Source organism: Oncorhynchus mykiss, chromosome 22 (assembly GCF_013265735.2).
Source record: "Oncorhynchus mykiss isolate Arlee chromosome 22, USDA_OmykA_1.1, whole genome shotgun sequence".
In the NCBI taxonomy this organism is placed as follows: Eukaryota; Metazoa; Chordata; class Actinopteri; order Salmoniformes; family Salmonidae; genus Oncorhynchus; species Oncorhynchus mykiss.
This window is the reverse complement of record NC_048586.1, coordinates 27,370,448-27,392,981: the sequence shown is the minus strand read 5'-3', so window position 1 is coordinate 27,392,981 and position 22,534 is coordinate 27,370,448. Positions and strand designations below refer to the sequence as shown.

Genomic DNA, 22,534 nt, shown 5'->3' with positions numbered 1-22,534 from the left:
CACATTTACATAGGTATTCAGACCCTTACTCAGTACTTTGTTGAAGCACCTTTGGCTTACAGCCTCAAGTCTTCTTGGGTATGACGCTACAAGCTTGGCACACCTGTATTTGGGGAGTTTATCCTATTTCTCTGTGCAGATCCTCTCAAGCTCTGTCAGGTTGGATGGGGAGCATTGCTGCACAGCTATTTTCAGGTCTCTCCAGAGATGTTCAATCGGGTCAAGTCTGGGCACTGGCTGGGCCTCTCAAGGACATTCAGAGGCTTGTCGTGAAGCCACTTCTGCTGTGTCTCGGCAGTGTGCTTAGGGTTGCTGTCCTGTTGGAAGGTGAACCTTCGCCTCAGTCTGAGGCCCTGAGCACTCTGGAGCAGGTTTTCATCAAGGATCTCCCTGTACTTTGCTCCGTTCATCTTTGCCTTGATCCTGACTAGTCTCCCAGTCCCTGCTGCTGAAAAACATCCCCACAGCATGATGCTGCCACCACCATGCTTCATCGTAGGGATGGTGCCAGGTTTCCTCCAGAAGTGACGCTTGGCATTCAGGCCAAAGAGCTCAATCTTGGTTTCATCAAACCAGAGAATCTTGTTTCTCATGGTCAGAGTCCTTTAGGTGCCTTTTTAGCAAACTCCAAGCAGGCTGTCATGTGCCTTTTACTGAGGAGTGGCTTCCATCTGGCCACTCTACCATAAAGGCATGATTGATGGAGTGCTGCAGAGATGGTTGTCCTTCTGGAAGGTTATCCATCCTAACAGAGGAACTCTGGAGCTCTGTCAGAGTGACCATCGGGTTCTTGGTCACCTCCCTGACCAAGGCCCTTCTCCCCCGATTGCTCAGTTTGGCCGGGCAACCAGCTCTAGGAAGAGTCTTGGTGGTTCCAAACATCTTCCATTTAAGAATGATGGAGGCCACTGTGTTCTTGGGGACCTTCAATGCTGCATAAATCTTTTGGTACCCTTCCTCAGATCTGTGCCTCAACACAATCCTGTCTCGGAGCTCTACGGACAATTCCTTCGACTTTATGTCTTAGTTTTAGCTCTGACATGTACTGTCAACTGCGGGACCTTATATAGACAGGTGTGTGTGTAACAGTTGTTAAAGTACTATGTGAATTTCACCAGGTTCATATATCAATATGTTGTGTTGATTTGTTATGCATGCCTGCATCCTGGGAGAAGGGGAGTGTGTACTTACGTTTTGCCCGGAGTGCTCGTGCTCAAATCATTTTGATGCACAGAGGTAGGCACGCTTTTTCTGTATTCAGAAAAGTTTGATTCTTTTAAGTACAAAGTCATACACACAGTGTTTTGTTCATGAATAATGATGTATATTTAGAGGCTACTCATAAGTGGATGGTATTGTTAAGATGCACTTGTAATTGTACTTTTTAGGATGATATCAACATTCTGAATTCAACATGTGGTTAATAGCTAGCTAAGGTATTAGCAGGCTATTGTATGTGTGAACGATGGCTAGCTCCTCGAATGATCCCAGTCCCTCCTATTGTGCATCTGTTGTAGAAAGAGGCGACGATTCTCAGAACAGATGTGCTCTACAAATGTTTTATTTCCTTTTGGATGCAGGTATGTGGTTTTATCAATGTAAAATATGTTATGTATAATAAGGAGAGAGTGTATTAATTTTTGTATTCGAAAATCATTTTTGATGCACTGAGAGAGAAAGAGGCGACGATTCTCAGAACATATGTGCTCTACAAATGTTTTATTTCCTTTTGGATGCAGATGTAGGATGCAGAGAGTCAGTTCTGCTTGATTAAAACTACCTGATCTCCAAAGTCCACGTTTATAGTCTATCAACCACACACAACGCAGAGTTACAGCGGTGCAGTATAGCACACATGTGCATTTCCAAATAATGTCTAATCAATTGAATTTACCACAGGTGGACCAATCAAGTTGTAGAAAGATCTCAAGGAGGATCAATGGAAACAGGATGCACCAGAGCTCAATTTCGAGTCTCATAGCAAAGGGTCTGAATACTTTTGTAAATAAGGTATTTCTGTTTGTTTTTTTAAATAAAATGTAGATTTTTTTTGTTGCTTTTTCATTATGGGATATTGTGTGTAGATTGGTGAGGAATTTTTTTTATTTAATCAATTTTAGAATTAGGCTGTAACAAAATGTGGAAAAAGTCAAGGGGTCTGAATACTTTCCAGATGCACTGTATAGCACACTATTTTACATACAGTAGGTTTTTAAAGGACCAAAGAGTTTGGTCTGCTTCGTGTTTTCAATTACGGGGATGCGGCCTCAACAAAAGTCAGAGCATTCATACTTCTTGTGCTTCGGGGCGCTGACATACGCATCCAATAAATTGGTTTTCACCGCACTACTCGTAGTGATTCAGGGTTAATCTCTATAGCCATCCAGCTAATTACGAGCAACTTTCTAAATGAAAAGACCTTACTTCTTGTGAGATGTTGGGGAGTCCGTTTCCCGGTGCTCTGCCATGATAGCATGAAGTAAAAAGGCTGCACCGTTTTCCCACCTGCATCTCCATCCTGAATCTCCTCAGGAAAATTTGCCTACTATTTATGTGTATTTCACACTATGTGGAGGAAAGAATCGGAGTATAATGCTTGTTCTGATGTCAACCCCAAGGGTCCCAGCTACAACATGAATGGTTGTTTTTTTAGATAAAATCCTTCTTTATATCCCAAAAAGTCTGTTTACTTGGCACCATCAATTTCAGTAATCCACTCATTCAACATGCAGACAAAGGAGTCCAAAAAGCTACTGCTAAACTTCGTCCAAACAAGTCAAACAACTTTTCTATTTAATCCTCAGATACTCTAAAATGTAATTAAACTATATATTTAATAGGGAAAGTAGTATGTTCAATAGGAAAGCTAAATTAGTAAGCGCGCACCCTCTCCCTCGCGCGCCGAAAGACAGATTTTGCCGGTGTTCTCCTAACCAAAACTCTAAATTCGTGCTTCAAGCCTTAAACCTTGAATAAAGACTGTTGACATCTACTGGAAGCCATAGGAATTGCAATCTGGGAGACAAATTTACTTAGGAACAATAGGTTTCAATTATAAGAGCCTTGGACCTCAAAAAATAATTATGGTTGGTTTTTCTTCGGATATTCGCCTGCCATTTCAATTCTGTTATAGTTTCAGGCATTATTTTAACAGTTTTAGAAACTTCAAAGTGTTTTCTATCCAATGCTACCAATTATATGCATATTCTGGCTTCTGTGCCTGAGTAACAGGCAGTTTACTTTGGGCACGTCTGTCAGGCGGAAATTCAGGAAACTAGACCCTATCCCAGAGAGGATTTATACAGGATGTGTCTCCCCCACCTACCATCAACCAATCATGTCATTGCGGAGCTATGCAGAGCCCTCCACATTGTTACAAAATTTTGTGTATTTTTTTTCTAGTCGCACTGGTGCTCCCAGAATAAATGTCAGGTCACACAGCAAAATATTTAGGAGAGTGTGCTTTGGTCGCACTTTAGAGCCATGGTTGCAAGGTATCCCAACCGCATATCTACCGCATTTTATGACAGCTGTTTTTGCTTGTGGTGTGGAGGGTATTGTGTCGATACATTTTCAAGCACTGTGCATAACTGGCTTTAGAGAAAATATTTAGACAGGCATTGCTGACAGTCTCTTCTAACATATTAAAATGGTTCCAATTGACAATTGTTTACGCTATTTGTTTACGCTGCTTAATAACAGAAGCCTTGCGCTGCTGTTTAATATATTTAGCCAAGAAACCTCTCTAGTCATTAGTAAAGTTCCAGGTCCCCTTTCATGCCACTCCCCTTGCCCCCTCAGTAACACAGTATTTTAGTACAGGCCAGGGAAAGTGCCATGACTAGTAGGAATGGACCAAGGCCAGAATCAGTATACTTTATCGATGCCAAGGCTCAATGGAGTAGGTCAATGCCAGACTCAAGCCTGCCAGAACCCAGCAGAACCAGAAACACAATATTTACCCACAGATCAGAATGCGAAAAGTGATCTCTTTTAGAGTCGAAAGGGCATAGGGATGTAACATTTAAACAACTATTTTCATATCGTCTTTCTGTTAAAATTCCATGTGAATTCACAATGCTGCTGCCAGCAATGGTTTGGGTCTCACGATGTGTCCCTTTTCAGATGGTTAAGCATTGCACCTGTACTGCCATTACTGTACCCCAATTCGACCTCGCAATGCTTGCATTTCCTTCTCATTTAACTTCTCAAAAGTATTGCCATACAGGATGTTGGTGCTGTTGCTTGCATTTTTCCAAAGTTACTGACGATGACTTGGTGATTGAGAGTTGACTACAAAATAATTGATTCCTCAACTCCTTGGATGTCCACTGCCATTTCTGAGTGTCAACAGAGATCTGTATATGATGACGAGATGCTCATGTCTCCGCCCTAACAATGGGAGTCGTCCTAAACGAGAGAAGGCAGGTGACAAGTTTAGGTCCGAAACAAGCCCAAAGAAATGCATTGGGCTTATCTTGGTGAGAGTGAAATCTCTCGCTTCACCCCTTCCTCTCTGGTGTCAGGATTAAATTCAAATCAAATCAAAGTTTATTTGTCACGTACGCCGAATACAACAGGACCTTACAGTGAAATGCTTACTTACAGACTCTAACCAATAGTGCAAAAAAAGGTATTAGGTGAACAATAGGTAAGTAAAGAAAGTAAAACAACAGTAAAAAGACAGTGAAAAACATTAGTGAGAATATATACAGTAATAAGGCTACATACAGACACCGGTTAGTCAGGCTGATTGGGGTAGTACGTACATGTAGATATGGTTAAAGTGACTGCATATATGATGAACAGAGAGTAGCAGTTGCGTAAAGAGGGGTTGGCGGGTGGTGGGTGGTGGGACACAATGCAGATAGCCTGGTTAGCCAATGTGCGGGAGCACTGGTTGGTCGGGCCAATTGAGGTAGGATGTACATATGTACATTCCTCTAATAATCGCCTCCTAAGAGTCAGTATTTTTGAAACAGAGGAGACTGATTTAGTTGCCGTACTTCCGAGAACACAAGCACTTGCATCTTTCATAGTGAGCCAACAAGGGACAGAGAGAGAGCTGAGGGGCACAGTAAGGGCAGGTTCGGCCACCAGGCAGACGGAGTCAAAACCCTGCACTAGGCTTGCAATGTCTCGCAATTTCTGTAAAGCAGGGCCTGTCAGTAATGAATAGGCTAGGATATTCTACACGCAACAGACTGAAGTCTGAACACGCTCGCTTCATTAGCGATGAGCAAGGGCAGGTGGGCAAGCGTGAGGGAGAGAGAAGAGGGGGCAGACAGAAAGAATGTCTTGGTAATCTGTATCGCAACGTCTTGTTTTGTAAGCCTCGCAAAGTAGCCTAAAGTTTGTCTTTTTCTCTTGGTTTAATTTAAATTACACAACTTTCCCCCTGGCCTTTATAGCCTACTGTCTAAGTAGGCTATAACACGGAGAATAACATTTTGTGATAACTGCACTGTGATTTTAAATTTGGGAAAAAAACAACAATTGAAATCGGTTAGGGATTTTTCTTAACGTTAAGGATCCCAATTTTAAAAAGAGCCTATTGCTCAACTCCCACCAAGGCTTTAAAATAAGGTCTTCATGTAATTGTTTCTGATAGCTGTGGTTTATGATGCTCTTGAGTATAGACTCTCACTCACACACACCCCACACACTTGATTTCTGCTCTGACTATATACCTAAACCTACATTTTCTTTCAACTCTTATTGATTTATTTTCCACTTCCCTGCTTTCATTGGCCATTTGTAGTTGTTGCTCTGGCCTCATTGGCTGGCTGGAGAGTGTTCTATATTTTTATTGGACATCTGGGGGTTACGTTCTCCCATTGACTGTTACAGAGGTGCTAGGTATGGATTTTATTAAGCATCTCCATAACAGCAACACAACCATGACCACTGCCTCCCAATCTGCCAGTTGGCAGCATGCAGTACAAACACCTCTGCAGGTGACTTCACTTTTTCTTTCTCTCCTTAATGTCTTATTTTCTTTCTCTTGATGTTGTCTTGAAGTCTTGTTACTTTTATTACTCTTGTTCAAATCATGTCAAACTTTATTTGTCACATGCACCGAATTAAACAAGTGTAGACCTTGCCGTGAAATGCTTACTTACAAGCCCTTAACCAACAGTGCTGTTCAAGAAGAGTTAAGAAAATATTTACCAAATTTTCTAAAGTAAAAAAGAAATTAAAATAAAAGGTAACACAATAACATAACAATAATGAGGCAATATATAGGGGGTACCGATACCAGTGTGTGGGGCTACAGGTTAGCTGAGGTCATTTGTATATGTAGGTAGGACTGAAGTGACTATACATAGATAATAAACAGCGAGTAGCAGCAGTGGACAGCAGACAACAAATGGAAGGGGGGTCAATGTAATTGTCCGGAGGCCATTTGCTTAATTGTTCAGCAGTCTTATGGCTTTGGGGTAGAAGCTGTTAAGGAGCCTTTTGGACCTAGACTTGGCACTCCGGTAACGCTTGCTGTGCGGTAGCAGAGAAAACAGTCTATGACTTGGGTGACTGGAGTCTCTGACAATTTTATGGGCTTTCCTCTGACACCGCCTATTATATAGGTCCTGGATTGCAGGAAGCTTGGCCCCAGTGATGTACTGGGCCGTACGCACTACCCTCTGCAGTGCCTTACGGTCAGATGCTGAGAAGTTGCCATACCAGGCGGTGATGCAACTGGTCAGGATGCTCTCGATGGTGCAGCTGTATAATTTTTGAGGATCTGGGGACCCATGCCAAATCTTTTCAGTCTCCTGAGGGGGAAAAGGTTTTGTCTTGCCCTCTTCATGACTGTCTTGGTGTGTTTGGACTAGAGGTCGACCGATTAATCGGAATGGCTGATTAATTAGGGCCGATTTCAAGGTTTTCATAACAATCAGAAAACCCATTTTTGTTTTTTACACCTTTATTTAATCATTATTTAACTATGCAAGTCAGTTAAGAACACATTCTTATTTTCAATGACGGCCTAGAAACAGTGGGTCAACCTCCTTGTTCAGGGGCAGAACGACAGATTTGCACCTTGTCAGCTCGGGGGATCCAATCTTGCAACCTTACAGTTAACTAGTCCAACGCAATAACGACCTGCCTCTCTCTCGTTGCACTCCGCAAGGAGACTGCCTGTTACGCAAATGCAGTAAGCCAAGGTAAGTTGCTAGCTAGCATTAAACTTATCTTATAAAAAACAATCAATCATAATCACTAGTTAACCAGACATGGTTGATGATATTACTAGATATTATCTAGCGTGTCCTGCGTTGCATATAATCTGACTAAGCATACAAGTATCTGACTGAGCGGTGGTAGGCAGAAGCAGGCGCGTAAACATTCATTCAAACAGCACTCTCGTGCGTTTTGCCAGCAGCTCTTCGTTGTGCATCAAGCCGTTTGACTTCAAGCCTATCAACTCCCGAGATGAGGCTGGTGTAACCGAAGTGAAATGGCTAGCTAGTTAGCGAGCGCTACTCGCTCTGAGCCTTAGGGGTGGTTGTTTCCCTTGCTCTGCATGGGTAACGCTGCTTCGATGTGGTGGCTGTTGTCGTTGTGTTGCTGGTTCGAGCCCAGGGAGGAGCGAGGAGAGGGACGGAAGCTATATTGTTACACTGGCAATACTAAAGTGCCTATAAGAACATCCAATAGTCAACGGTTAATTAAATACAAATGGTATAGAGTGAAATAGTCCTATAATTCCTATAATAGCTACAACCTAAAACTTCTTACCTGGGAATATTGAAGACTCATGTTAAAAGGAACCACCAGCTTTCATATGTTCTCATGTTCTGAGCAAGGAACTGAAACGTTAGCTTTCTTACATGGCACATATTTTACATGGAGCATATTGCACTTTTACTTTCTTCCCCAACACTTTGTTTTTGCATTATTTAAACCAAATTGAACATGTTTAATTATTTACTTGAGGCTAAATTGATTTTATTGATGTATTATATTAAGTTAAAATAAGTGTTAATTCAGTAATGTTGTAATTGTCATTATTACAAATACATTAAAAAAATAATAATAATTGTCCGATTGATCGGTATTGGCTCTTTTGGTCCTCCAATAATCGGTATCGGCGTTGAAAAATCATAATCGGTCAACCTCTAGTTTGGACCGTGATAGTACTTCGATGATGTGGACACCAAGGAACTTGAAACTCTCGACCCGCTCCACTACAGCCCCATTGATGTTAACGGGGGCCTGTTCGGCCTGCCTTTTCCTGTGGTCCACGATCAGCTCCGTTGTCTTGCTCACATTGAGGGAAAGGTTGTTGTCCTGGTACCACTCTGCCAGTTCTCTGACCTCCTCCCTATAGGCAGTCTCATCGTTGTCGGTGATCAGGCCTACCACTGTTGTGTCGTCAGCAAACTTAATGATGGTGTTGGAGTCGTGCTTGGCCACGCAGTCGTGGGTGAACAGGGAGTACAGGAGGGGACTAAGTACACACCCCTGAGGGGCCCCGGTGTTGAGGATCAGCGTGGCAGACGTGTTGTTGCCTACCCTTACCACCTGGGGGCGGCCCATCAGGAAGTTTCTTCTCCCTCTCAAGTTCCATCTCTTTTCAAACCCTTCTCTCTCCACCGCTTCTCAACAGGAGCCTCCAGGAGGGTATGTGTTCTCTGGGATCCAGCCCACGTCTGTGCCCCACCTAGGGAATTACCTTGGGGCTCTGAAGAGCTGGGTGTCCCTGCAGAGCCAGTACCCCTCAGTGCTCTACAGCATAGTGGACCTGCACTCCATCACCCAGTCCCAGGACCTCGCCCTTCTGCGGGTCAACACACTGGTCATGGTTGCCAGCCTGCTGGCCTGTGGCATTGAGACATCTATCCTCTTCCAGCAGTCACAGGTTAGTCAGACACACATGCAGGCAGGGACACACTCATGCATACACACACACACACAATCACTTCTCTATTAAAAGAGTTTGAGCCTATTTTCTAATGTGGTGTTGCAAACAGTTGGAAAAGCTGAGAGTGTGTTTGTGACTTGGTGGTCTGAGCAGGCTGCTTTGGATCTGTTTCCCAGCATGTCATCAAGAAAGTCAGCTGAAGTGGTGGCCATATTGGAATGTTTATTTTATCATGGCAAGCTCTGAATGGTTACCTAATGCAGGCAATTTAAAACGCTTATTTTATCACTCCAATCCTTATCTTCACTGTGTGCTCTGCAAATTCACAGGGATTATGAAAACACATACCACCATTTACTTCAGAGGAAGCCACATGAAGGGGATAAGAATTTTTTGGGGTAAACTCCTGAGTTAGGAAAGGAAGTGTAATCCGAATAGACATTTTCTTCTCCCTGGACAATTCAAATGTGTGTTTGTATGTGTGTGTGTGTCAGACTATCTCTGCAAGTGACGTATTTGTTTTGTTAGTGTGGTCCATCTGTGATATTTCTCTCACACACGCACCAAGGCCTATTTTTATTCCCATTTAGCTTCATGCCACATATCTTGGCAGCGAAGGGGATCTCCTATTGAACAAACAAACCAGAGTCTGTTCCACATGTACAAATACCATTACCGCCCAAAGAAAACACTTGACTTCATTGAAAAAATGGTGACCAGTTGAAATCAATAGTGTCTTAAGTGAAGGGCCTTCAGCTTGAAAAGATTGCGCGAATGTGTGTGCGTGGGCATATGTGTGTCTGAGAGAAATACCACAGTAAAGTTACACCAATGGAATATCCTCAGAGGAGGAAGGGGAAAACCATCCTACTCAGTGAACTTCATAAAAGATAAAAAATAGTGAAACGTCTGTTATGCTTTTTAGATAAAACTATACTAAATATATACACGTCACCAAATTAAAACACAATGTTTTGCAATGAAGGTCTACAGTAGCCTCAACAGCACTGTGCTACCCTACAGGACAGCTATTTTCCGTCCTCTGGGTGCATTGACTTCAATACAAAACCTAGGAGGCTCATGGTTCTCACCCACTTCCATAGACTTATACAGTAATTATGACGACTTCCAGAGGACACCCTCCGACCCATCAGATCTCTTGCAGCATGAACTGACATGTTGTTCATCCAATCAAAGAATCAGAGCATGAATATAGTACTGAACACATAAGCTGCAGCTAGCTAGCACTGCAGTGCATAACATTTGGTGAGTAGTTGACTCAGAGAGAGAAAGGCAATAGTTGAAGAGTTTTGAACAAATTCATTTCTTAATAAATGACTCACTAGTCACTTTAAACAACGCCACCTTTAATGCCATTTTAATAATGTTACATATCTTCCATTAATCATTTCACATGTACAGTGCCTTGCGAAAGTATTCGGCCCCCTTGAACTTTGCGACCTTTTGCCACATTTCAGGCTTCAAACATAAAGATATAAAACTGTATTTTTTTGTGAAGAATCAACAACAAGTGGGACACAATCATGAAGTGGAACAACATTTATTGGATATTTCAAACTTTTTTAACAAATCAAAAACTGAAAAATTGGGCGGGCAAAATTATTCAGCCCCTTTACTTTCAGTGCAGCAAACTCTCTCCAGAAGTTCAGTGAGGATCTCTGAATGATCCAATGTTGACCTAAATGACTAATGATGATAAATACAATCCACCTGTGTGTAATCAAGTCTCCGTATAAATGCACCTGCACTGTGATAGTCTCAGAGGTCCGTCAAAAGCGTAGAGAGCATCATGAAGAACAAGGAACACACCAGGCAGGTCCGAGATACTGCTGTGAAGAAGTTTAAAGCTGGATTTGGATACAAAAAGATTTCCCAAGCTTTAAACATCCCAAGGAGCACTGTGCAAGCGATAATATTGAAATGGAAGGAGTATCAGACCACTGCAAATCTACCAAGACCTGGCCGTCCCTCTAAACTTTCAGCTCATACAAGGAGAAGACTGATCAGAGATGCAGCCAAGAGGTCCATGATCACTCTGGATGAACTGCAGAGATCTACAGCTGAGGTGGGAGACTCTGTCCATAGGACAACAATCAGTCGTATATTGCACAAATCTGTCCTTTATGGAAGAGTGGCAAGAAGAAAGCCATTTCTTAAAGATATCCATAAAAAGTATTGTTTAAAGTTTGCCACAAGCCACCTGGGAGACACACCAAACAAGTGGAAGAAGGTGCTCTGGTTTGGCGTAAATGCAACACAGCTGAACACACCATCCCCACTGTCAAATATGGTGGTGGCAGCATCATGGTTTGGACCTGCTTTTCTTCAGCAGGGACAGGGAAGATGGTTAAAATTGAATGGAAGATGGATGGAGCCAAATACAGGACCATTCTGGAAGACTGACCTGAGACTGGGACGGAGATTTGTCTTCCAACAAGACAATGATCCAAAACATAAAGCAAAATCTACAATGGAATGGTTCAAAAATAAACATATCCAGGTGTTAGAATGGCCAAGTCAAAGTCCAGACCTGAATCCAATCGAGAATCTGTGGAAAGAACTGAAAACTGCTGTTCACAAATGCTCTCCATCCAACCTCACTGAGCTCGAGCTGTTTTGCAAGGAGGAATGGGAAAAAATTTCAGTCTCTCGATGTGCAAAACTGATAGAGACATACCCCAAGCGACTTACAGCTGTAATCGCAGCAAAAGGTGGCGCTACAAAGTATTAACTTAAGGGGGCTGAATAATTTTGCACGCCCAATTTTTCAGTTTTTGATTTGTTAAAAAAGTTTGAAATATCCAATAAATGTCGTTCCACTTCATGTGCCACTTGTTGTTGATTCTTCACAAAAAAATACAGTTTTATATCTTTATGTTTGAAGCCTGAAATGTGGCAAAAGGTCGCAAAGTTCAAGGGGGCCGAATACTTTCGCAAGGCACTGTAATATACTGTATTGAGACCCAATCACTGGACACTTTAATAAATGGATCACTAGTCACTTTAAATAATGCCACTTTAATCATGTTTGTATATCTTACATTACTCATTCCGCATGTATATACTGTATTTTATATCATCTACTGCACCTTGCCTATGCCGCTCTGCCATCGCTCATCCATATACTTATATATACATATTCTCATTCACCCCTTTAAATTCGTGTGTATTAGGTAGTTGTTGGGGAATTGTTAGATTACTTGTTAGATATTACTGCACTTTTGGAACTAGAAGCACAAGCATTTCGCTACACTCGCATAAACATCTGCTAACCAAGTGTATGTGACCAAAATGTTTTTATTTAATTTGATTTGGTAAGCTGCCTAAATGACTACCGCCCCATAGTACTCACATCGGTAGCCATGAAGTGCTTTGAAAGACTGGTGACAACACAACACCACCATCCCGGAAACCCTAGACCAACTCCAATCTACATACCGCCCTAACAGATTCACAGATAACGCAATCTCAATCGCACTCCACACTGTCCTTTCCCACCTGGACAAAAGGAACACCTAGTTCTCATTAGGAAACTATATTTCTTAGGCACTTGTTTTCAGTTCCTACCACTTCCACTGGATGTCACCAGTCTTTGGAATTTGGTTGAGGTTATTCCTTTGTGCAATGAAGAAGTACGGCCATCTTGGAAAAAGGTAACGCTGTTGAGAGTGCGCAAGACTTGAAAAGTAGTGTTAGTTTCCTCTCGTCCTCTATTGAAAACAGATAGACCCGTCTTCAATTTGATCGATTATTAACGTTTAAAAATACCTAAAGTTGTATTACAAAAGTAGTTTCAAATGTTTTGGCAAAGTTTACATGCAACTTTTGAAATATTTTGTAAGTGACGTTGCACAATTTGGAAGCTGTTTTTTTCTGGATCAAACGCGCCAAATAAATTGACATTTTGGATATATATGGACGGAATTAATCGAACAAAAGGACCAATTGTGATGTTTATGGGACATATTGGAGTGCCAACAAAAGAAGCTCGTCAAAGGTAAGGTATGTTTTATATTTTATTTCTGTGTTTTGTGTAGCGCCTGCAGGGTTGAAATATGCTACTCTCTTTGTTTACTGTTGTGCTATCATCAGATAGTAGCTTCTTATGCTTTCGCTGTAAAGCCTTTTTAAAATCTGACATGTTGGCTGGATTCACAATGAGTGTAGCTTTAATTTAGTATCTTACATGTGTGATTTAATGAAAGTTTGATTTTTATATCATTTTATTTTAATTTGTAGCGCTGCATTTTCCCTGGCTTTTGGCCAAGTGGGACGCAAGCATCCCCTATACCATGAGAAATTAATTAACAGCTTCTACCCCAAAGCCATAAGACTGCTGAACAATTAAGCAAAAGGCCAGCCAGAAGATTTCCCCCCACCCCCCGTTTTTACACTGCTGCTACTCGCTGTTTATTATCTATGCATAGTCACTTCACCCCTACCTACATGTACAAATGACCTTGTTTAACCTGTACCCCCACACATTGGCTCAGTACCGGTACATAGCCTTAATATTGTAACTTTGTTATTTTTGTAAATATTTTCTTAACTCTATTTCTTGAACTGCATTGTTGGCTAAGGACTTGTTAGTAAGCATTTCACAGTGAGTTCTACACCTGTGTGTATTTGGCGCATGTGACAAATATGTTACAATTTGATTTGATTGAGTATAAATATATGTGTGAGTGAGCAAATTATGGAGTGAGTGTTTGTATGTGTGTTGGAGTGACAGTGTGTGTGAGTGTTTAAGACCATCTGAGAATGCATAACAACAGTGCAAAGATTGAAATAAAAGGTCAATAAAGATGCAAGGTTAACGCAGATAGTCCGTGTAGCTATTTTGATAGTTATTTAACAGTCATATTGCTTGGGGATAGAAGCTGTGACAGTCCGTGTAGCTATTTTGGTAATTATTTAACAGTCATATTGCTTGGGGATAGAAGCTGTGACCGGTATGTCTTGTCGTGCGGCACCGGTACCTCTTGCCTGCATCTAGCTGATCTGGGGAGTAATCATTAGTCTAAAATGTGTTTATTTTGGACAAATTCAGGTAGGTCCATCCAGAATCGGTAGAATGAATACACTCCTGATCACCAGTCACACACAGTTCACTTTCATAGCAGCCACGTACAGCATCATCACTTTGCTCATTGTATAATTTCTTATCGCATCTGCACGCTCTCCTCCTCTCTCTTTCCCTTAGCTGTTGTGTTGTGCAGTGAAGTCCACAAACAATCTGTGACAAGGCACAAAAACCTCTCCAAGCCAAACATTCAAACCATAAATGCTAACCCCTACAGAGTCTCCATCGTTGTAACCATATTAGATAATGTCATACTCAACAAACTCAAAATCAAATGAAATTGTATTTGTCACATGCGCTGAATACAACAGGTGTAGACTTACAAGCCCTTAACCAACAATGCAGTTTTAAGAAAAAAAAAAGAAATAAGATATTTATAGAAATATTTACTAAAATAAACTGAAGTAAAACTAACGCTTTAGTAAACCCACAATCAAATCCATGTGCACAATCAGGCATAACAATTGCAAAGCAGTTTGCAATTACACCGGTGGCAATACATTTATAAAACCAAAAGCTTACCTTGACTTGGAAGAGATGCAGTGTTGATGGCCTTAGCCAGCTAGCTAACAGAAATAGCATTCCTCTCTGTTTGAGTCAGGTTGTTGAGTAGGCTAAATTAGCTGCATTAGCTAAGTAAGTGAAAGGTAAAAAAAAAATATATATATATATATATATTTTTTAAATATAGCTAGCTCTCCCCCTCTGCTGCTTCTCCATATAATTAATATTACACATCGCGCATAAGCTGTTATTGACAAATGGACTCACACCCCCAACCCTCGTCTTACCAGACGTAGATGTTCTGTCCTGCTGATGCACCGAAAACCCAGCTAACTGTATATTATCTGTTTCGTCATTCAGCCACGACTCTGTGAAACATAAGATATTACAGTTTTTAATGTCCAGTTAGTAGTATAGTCTCGAATAGAGCTCCTCCAGTTTTATTCTCCAGTGATTGCACGTTACCTAATAGAACGTATGGTAGAGGCAGGTTAACCACTCGCAGACTAATTCTCACAAGACACCCTGATCTACACCCCCTGTATTTCCTCATTTTCTTCATGTGAATTACAGGGATTTGGGCCTTGCCTGGGAGCAATATCATATCCTTTGCGTCAGATTCATTATTTAATTTTTGGGGGGCCAGTTCGAGGTGAGTAATTGCTGTTCTGATATCCAGAAGCTATTTTTGGTCAATAGAGATGGTAGCACCAATATTATGCACAAAATAAGTGCGAAAAAAAACACACAACTGGTTGGGAGCCCGTAAAACAGTAGCCATCCCCTCCGGCACCATTCTTCCATCTGACTCTACACTCTATACACATGCACACCCATTCACATACAAGCTGCTACTACTCTGTTTATCTTATATCCAGTTGCCTAGTCCCCTTACCCCTATCAATATCTACCTCCATCACTCCAGTATCCCTGCACATGTAAATATGGTAGTGGAACTGGCTTTTTAAATATTTTCTGAAATCAGTATGCTACTTACTTTGTGTGCAAGGCCCTATTGAATGTGTCACTGGCTGAGTCTGAAATCCGTTTTGCCTACTACTTACTTAAACTGCATACTGTCTACTAATTGTACTACATACTATTTAGCACGTACTGTTTAGAAAAAGAATGCAGTATGCCACACCCGAAACGTCTTACTTTTGGTGCATTCAAGACAACTAGGAATTCGTCAACAAAATTAGCTCAGACTGTGTAAAATCAGGATGTCTGTGATCTTCAAGGCGAAGAAGTGCCTGAGTTTCTGACTATTGGGATGACCGTTCAAAACTAATTTTCCCAGTCGGAGCAGGTTTTTTTCCAAGGTCCATCAGTGTCGGCTTCACATATGAACCGGAAAGGATGGTCTGTAGCCCAACCCAGTGACCTTTCATGTTATTGTTGTGGGCTAAGTAGCTAGCATTTGGAATGACTTCTTTGGAGTGAACTTGAGTGTACCGTAGGCCTGCACATGTATCAATGGCAGTCACCTGGAGCTTGAGAGGAGTGGGAAAAGCAGTAGAGGAATGCAGTGGTGAGGCAAAGGACTTGTAATGAGGACAACTGGCTACTACTAGATTTCTGGTGCCCAGCGCTGGGTAGGTGCCATACATTGTGAAGGATGCTAGTGGCTACATGACTCAAGCTGGTTCCCAGAGTAGCTATTCCTATACAAGATCGTCACCAGACTCCATCTTCATCACCCATCTCCCTGACCACCTTCCTCTGATCAAGCCATGAGCTGTCCCTCTCCATCTTTGGAGGATATATGCACTCAAAGACTTGGCCTCTATTGGTTGACCTAACTATAGTTAGGCTACTCATGAAATTGCTTGTTTGTTTTTTGCTTTTGATGCGCTTTGAGATTGTTATGAAAAGCATTAAAGAAATTCAATTTATTATTATACCAAAGCGACAGCAGTGTGCACGGTTTCCTTTCAATTTGAACTTATCTAATTGTTACCATGCACCTGCAACAAGATAGCTCAGATGTGCGAGTGCATTTTTTTATGTTGAAAGTAAAACACACCAACAGTAAATGTACCGGTATCAAATAAATAAAAAACATTACAAACAAGAAGCACTTTCAATGAGAACAGAAATCCACGTTGGTTTTAAAAAAACGAACTTCACCAAAAACAGTAACAAATGAATACATTAACAGCTATGAATAAAATGCATACAAAATACATAAAACTACTTCTTAGTCATGGCCTCTAAAATGGCCATAAAGAGTGCCTCACAGGCTGTCACCTCCTTCTCCCACCTCCCCATCTGGACCCTTTGGGGAGAAAGAGGAGCCCACATTTATTCTTGCTTAAGCCTAAGGTTCACCCACTTGCAGCTTCCCCTCCAGCTCACACTCCTTTATCTAGATCCTGAAAAGACATGAGATTAAGTACATTAACCAAAACATGAGGAAAGTAAAGTTGTTTGAACTTTATGTAGCTAGATGGCCACATACTTTATAAAATTGGAGTGCCAAGGTGAAACAGTAATGAGTGCAGCTTACCATTACTTTTACCTTAACAAGGGTGTATTATCCATACATTTGCAAAACGTTTTGCAACAAAAACTAGCATTTCTATTGGAAAGGTTCAGCAAACGAAAGTGAACCTGCCTGAATCTGTCCAATAGAAACACTAGTTTCAGAATATTTTGCAACAGTTTGGGCTAATGATTACACCCATATGTGCAATGAAACTAACCAGCTAGCTAACTGGGCTAAAGTTAAATCTGAAGTTGATGGTGAACAGCAAGTAACCATGTAGCTAGCAAACGTTACTGATCGAACAGTTATAACTTCTTGTCCTAGCTAACTACTAAAGCACATAGCTAGTTAAAGGCACAGCAGGCAGCTACAAATCAGCTGCAAAGCGAAAATGAGTATAACATCCTGGCATTTACAGCATACTCTATTTTTAAAAAGTGACATACTATAAAACATATTTTTGTATACTGAGAATGTGTCATGTGTGATTGTGTTGTTTCCTGCTTTTGGTTCATTTCGGTAGTGCATCTCCATATCTAATTGACAGCTTATTATCAGCTGTTGTCAAAGGAGAAATGATTATGACATTTGGGCATCGAAAATATACTTGATTTTCGAAATGTCACATACTATAAAACATTTTTTTTTTTTTTTTTTGCATATGCCAACGGCCTACTATTTAGGACGCAAGTATGGGTATTCGGACACAACCACTATCTGTCACCTTGATTACTCCAATTTGTCTCTCGATCTGTGCATCTACGTTATAAACTTTCATTTATAGGCTAGGTTGTAGCATGATGGGTATAGGTCAAATTGGAGTATCATGTAGCAGCCTAAACCTATTGATGTTATATTGAGCTTGGTGAATGGAATATGAATGACAGTCATGCCAATATGCTGTAATAGAAATAAGGCCATGCACCCTAACAACTAGTCTTCCCTAGTATTAAAACGCCACCGACCGCCACTGAGTTGCTCCATTTCTTACTGGAATAACAGCAGCAGATCCACAAAGCTCTGAGGTTTATAGGAATATTTTGGCTTTCGCCTAAATAAATAAAAAATTAGTCCTATAGTCACATAATCCATAACATTACTAGTAGTGTGTTTGTTTCATATACTACGAAGAAAGATCACATTCAATATGAATGGAGTTGATGTTCATTCTAAAATGTATTTTATTTCACCTAGATCTATATCAGTGTCTCCTTCCTCACTCTGCTGACATCGACATCTGTCCTATTTCACGTTCATAGTCTGTATGTAACAAGTCCCCCCCTCTCTAGCTACAAGTATTCAGTGTAAAATGTTTGTTTATGTCCGTGCTGTCTTGAGTTTACGTCACACTCTTTCGAATCCGTTTTAAGCGGAGAGGGATGGCAGTCACTTCGCCAGCACCCATAAACTCTAAGTCTCTGAAGCAGAAGGATTTTGCGCCTTTTTTTCATGTTGGCAAGGCCCAAAGGTTTTAGAGAGACCCATGTTGAGAGAGAGAAAGAAGTATGGGATGGCTGTAGTGTGATGCAGAGAGGGAGTCGTTAAATCCAGCCCTGCTAATGTCCAGGAGATTGGAGTTATTTAATGGCTCTAATGCCTTGTCACTGATGTAGTATAATGGAGTATGGCTATTGGCTATGCATCTGGGCAACATAGTACCTGGTTGTTAGGGCACAGGGAAGATCCAGTATAGTTCCTATTTCTGCCACATGGTGGGGCTGAAGAGTCCCACCATGTGAGGATCTGGAAGGTTTTTACTTATGTTTATTTGAGGTGGTGGAGAAGATACTTGATGTTTAATTTTACATGTGGGCTTAGTTTAAAACCAATAATAACATTTAGGCTTGGAACATGTTGAGTGACTGGTTGTGGTGTCTTCCTCCCTTCCACAGGTCTCTGAACACACTGAACTGTCCTGGATCCTGGGCTGCCTTGCCAGTATTCCCCCAACTCAGACACCTGCCTCAGTGAAAGGTACATAACAGCGTGGGAATACTGTAGGATTTGAAATGAAGTGATACAACCACTGAATGAGTTTACATGGGGACTAATCCTGACTTTTTGTGTAAATTATGCATTAATATCAATGGCTGCACAATTGAGTTGATGATCAGTTAAATTGTTAGTCAAGTTACAAATGGTTGAAAGTTCAATGGTATCCTTCCTTTTCCCTCTATTTCCTTTCTCATGTTCAGCATCCTGACTATTGTTAGTCCTGTTTGTTTCTCATAGTAGCACCTCACCTGCCAGATCTGTTTAAATGTTCTCATAATGACAGTGATTTCCTTGGCCACATGCAGTTTTACTAGAAGGCCAGAGGGAAGGAAAGGACGGCCAGCAGTGTTCTGGTTCTACACTGAAAACACCTTTTGTTTACTCAACAGCTGACTTCACGTCAAACGTGGTGGAAAATGTCCTGTGATTCAGCCATGTTGAGTTTGTATGAGCGAGAGCTCTTCACTCGTAAAGAGAACAGGCCGCCTTAAAGACAAGCTAACCTGTTTTCTTTTTCTTCTTTTTGTCTTTCATTTTCTACATTTCTCTCTTTGCAATGTTTCTTTTTCTTTCTTCTTGCTACACGCCTCTCCCCTATTTCTCTTGCTCTCTCTCCAGATGAAAAGTAAACAGAAGAATGAGGGGAGTGTGGGGCTGTAGTCTTTCCCCGTCCTGCAGGCTGCGGATATTCTCCTTTACAAGTGAGCTCAGTCTCTATTAAGTGTGGGTGTGCAGCAGCAAATAATTTAAATTAATATTTTAAAAAATAAATTCACTGAGTGTAAGGTTTTCTATGTTGTATGTTGTTACGGGTCCACTCACATCCCAGTAGGATAAGATCAGGTCCAACATCTGGACTTGGCTCAGGACCTAGCCCGCATCTTCAAGAACACATATGGAGACTTATTCCCTGAGCCACGTGTTCTGCTCAGTGAATTACTGTGTACCACACAGGGGTTACATCTATGGATGCAGGCAGTGTAGTATTTTTTCTCTTACTCAGACACTCACTCAGACGTAAACATACTCACAATCCAACTCTCTCTTTCTCATTTTCTCTCTCTCATACACAACACATAGATATACCCGTATGGATACATACATCCAGATGCACATGCACAAAGACACATGGCCAGCATGTCCTACTGATGGATACTTAACCCCACTCTGATACACTCCGTTTTATACTCCTTCATTATCGCCATCATGAAAGCACAAGATGTAACCAGCCATGCGTGCAATGGAGCTTTGATTAAAGGACCGTTCCCTTCCTCATATATCTGAGAAATAAAGTGATAATAGATTTGGGGAGGCGGGAGGGGGTATGTCCTCAAGACGACTTCAGAGATGTGTGTGTGCGCCCGCGTGTTGAGATGGATAGATGAAAGTGTGTGTGTGTATTACAGGGGCGGGTTAGGGACAGTGGTTGGCTCAGGCTGATTGATGCTGTCTTTTGGTGCTGTCTTTGGCTGTTTACCGATGGACGTTGTGTGGGAAAGAGACCAGAGCAACAGCTTCTGGCAGAACTGCCAGTCATCCGCCACCACTTTGATTCCCAATCAAAGATGTCCTCTTAAATCACCCTGAAACAAAGAGCTCATCAGGAAAGAGACCCTCCCCATTCATCCTCCAGTGCCACCCCCCATGCAACCCTGACTTCTCTGCTGACAGCATCCTGCCAGGACCTGGTTCTTCTTATCGGGATATGATTAACTGATGTAATGATATCCCATGCATACATTCACCTTAATAACAATAATAGCCATATCGCTGCCAAACACAACCCAGCCTTAACAAGGCCTATTCTCTTTTCATCCCAATCAAGCTTCACACAGAAGGTCAAATCCCTCCGCGACCCCTCCAAGATGTCCAAGTCAGACCCCCAGAAGATGGCCACCGTCAACCTCATTGACTCGCCCGACGACATCGTCCTCAAAATCCGCTGTACCGTCAGACTTCACCTTCGTGGTGACCTTTGACCCTGCGGCACGCCTGGGTGTGTCCAACCTGGTGCTGATGCACGCAGCAGGTTGCACGGTGGAGGAGGCGGTGGGGCTAGACACGGGGAAGTACAAACAGCTGGTCGCCGAGGCCATGGAGGTGCGGCTCACACCAATCAGGGAGGAGATTACTTAAACAATAAATATATGCATAGGATATGCTATGGGATTTCTGTGGAAAGTCCAATGAGAACTCTCAAGCTCTAATACAATAAACAGACACACACGCACGTCATCAGACACAGTCTGTGGGTAGTGAGTAATGAGTAGGCCAATGCCCTGTCAATAGTAGGCATTCTGCCTGTTCAGTTCTGGGCTCTTGTCTGCAGATGGAACATAAAGAAGAGCTCAGCCTCACTGTGATACTTGGATAGACTAACCTGGGATCCTGACTGCTTAGGATAATATTTTCACCCTCTTTGCTCACACCATCCTGGTGATGGAGCAGATCATCTGTGGGAGCTGGACTCTGATGTAGTTTTCCAGATCCATATTTACCTGGGAACTAACTAGTCAGATCACATCCAACTGCAGTTTATTTCAACTTTAGTATTTGCAGTGGCATAAGCAGCAGACTGAAAATACAGCCTATTCATATGAGCCAACAATAGCCTACAATGACTAAGGACTGTAAGCTACCAAATTTAATTTAATTCTAGACTCAGCGCAATGATGTTGGCACGAGCAGCACCGCAGATATTGAGATGAGCGAGATGCAACACTTTGCTCTCACGCAGTATCTGTGCAGAGATTCGCTTCACGCTGTTACAGCATGGTAGCCACAGGACTTTCATTTGCATTTCTTTTTTTGTCAACGATATACACAAAACTCTCTTAATGTCAAAATGGAAGAAATATTTTAACATGTATTTTTTTTAAAGATGAAAAATAAAACGGGAATATCATGATTTATATAAGTTGGCCTATTCAACCCCCTGAGTCAATAAATGTTGGAATCACCTTGGGCAGTGATTACAGCTGTGAGTCTTTCTGGGTGAGTGTAAGAGCTGTGGTTGTTGATCATTGCTAAACAAACATTTTTCAGATCTTGCCATAGATTTTCAAGCAGATTTAACTCCAAACTGTAACTAGGCCACTCAGGAACATTCAATGTCGTCTTGGTAAGCAACTCCAGTGTATATTTGGCCTTGTGCTTTAGGTTATTGTCCTGCTGAAAGGGGAATTTGTCTCCCAGTGTCTGTTGGAAAGCAGACTGAACCAGGTTTTCCTGTAGGATTTCGCCTGTGCTTAGCTCTATTCCGTTTCTTTTTACCCTAAAAAAAACTCCCTAGTCCTTGCCGATGACAAGCATACCCATAACATGATACAGCCACCACCATGCTTGAAAATATGATGAGTGGTACTCAGCAATGTATTAAAATTTGCCCTAAACATAACACTTTGTATTCAGGACAAAAACTGAATTGCTTTGCCACATTTTTTGCAGTTTTACTTCAGTGCCTTATTGCAAACAGGATTCATGTTTTGGAATATTTTTATTCTGCACAGGGTTTTTCCTTTTCACTGTCAATTAGGTGAGTATTGTGGAGTAACTATGTTGTTGATCCATCCTC

At 41.6% G+C, this 22,534-nt stretch overlaps 1 pseudogene; it reads left to right on the top strand.

Moving 5' to 3' along the window:
- Positions 1 to 21,915, top strand: part of LOC110502080 — a 66,413-nt pseudogene extending 44,498 nt beyond the window's left edge.
- The last annotated feature ends 619 nt before the right edge of the window (positions 21,916 to 22,534 follow it).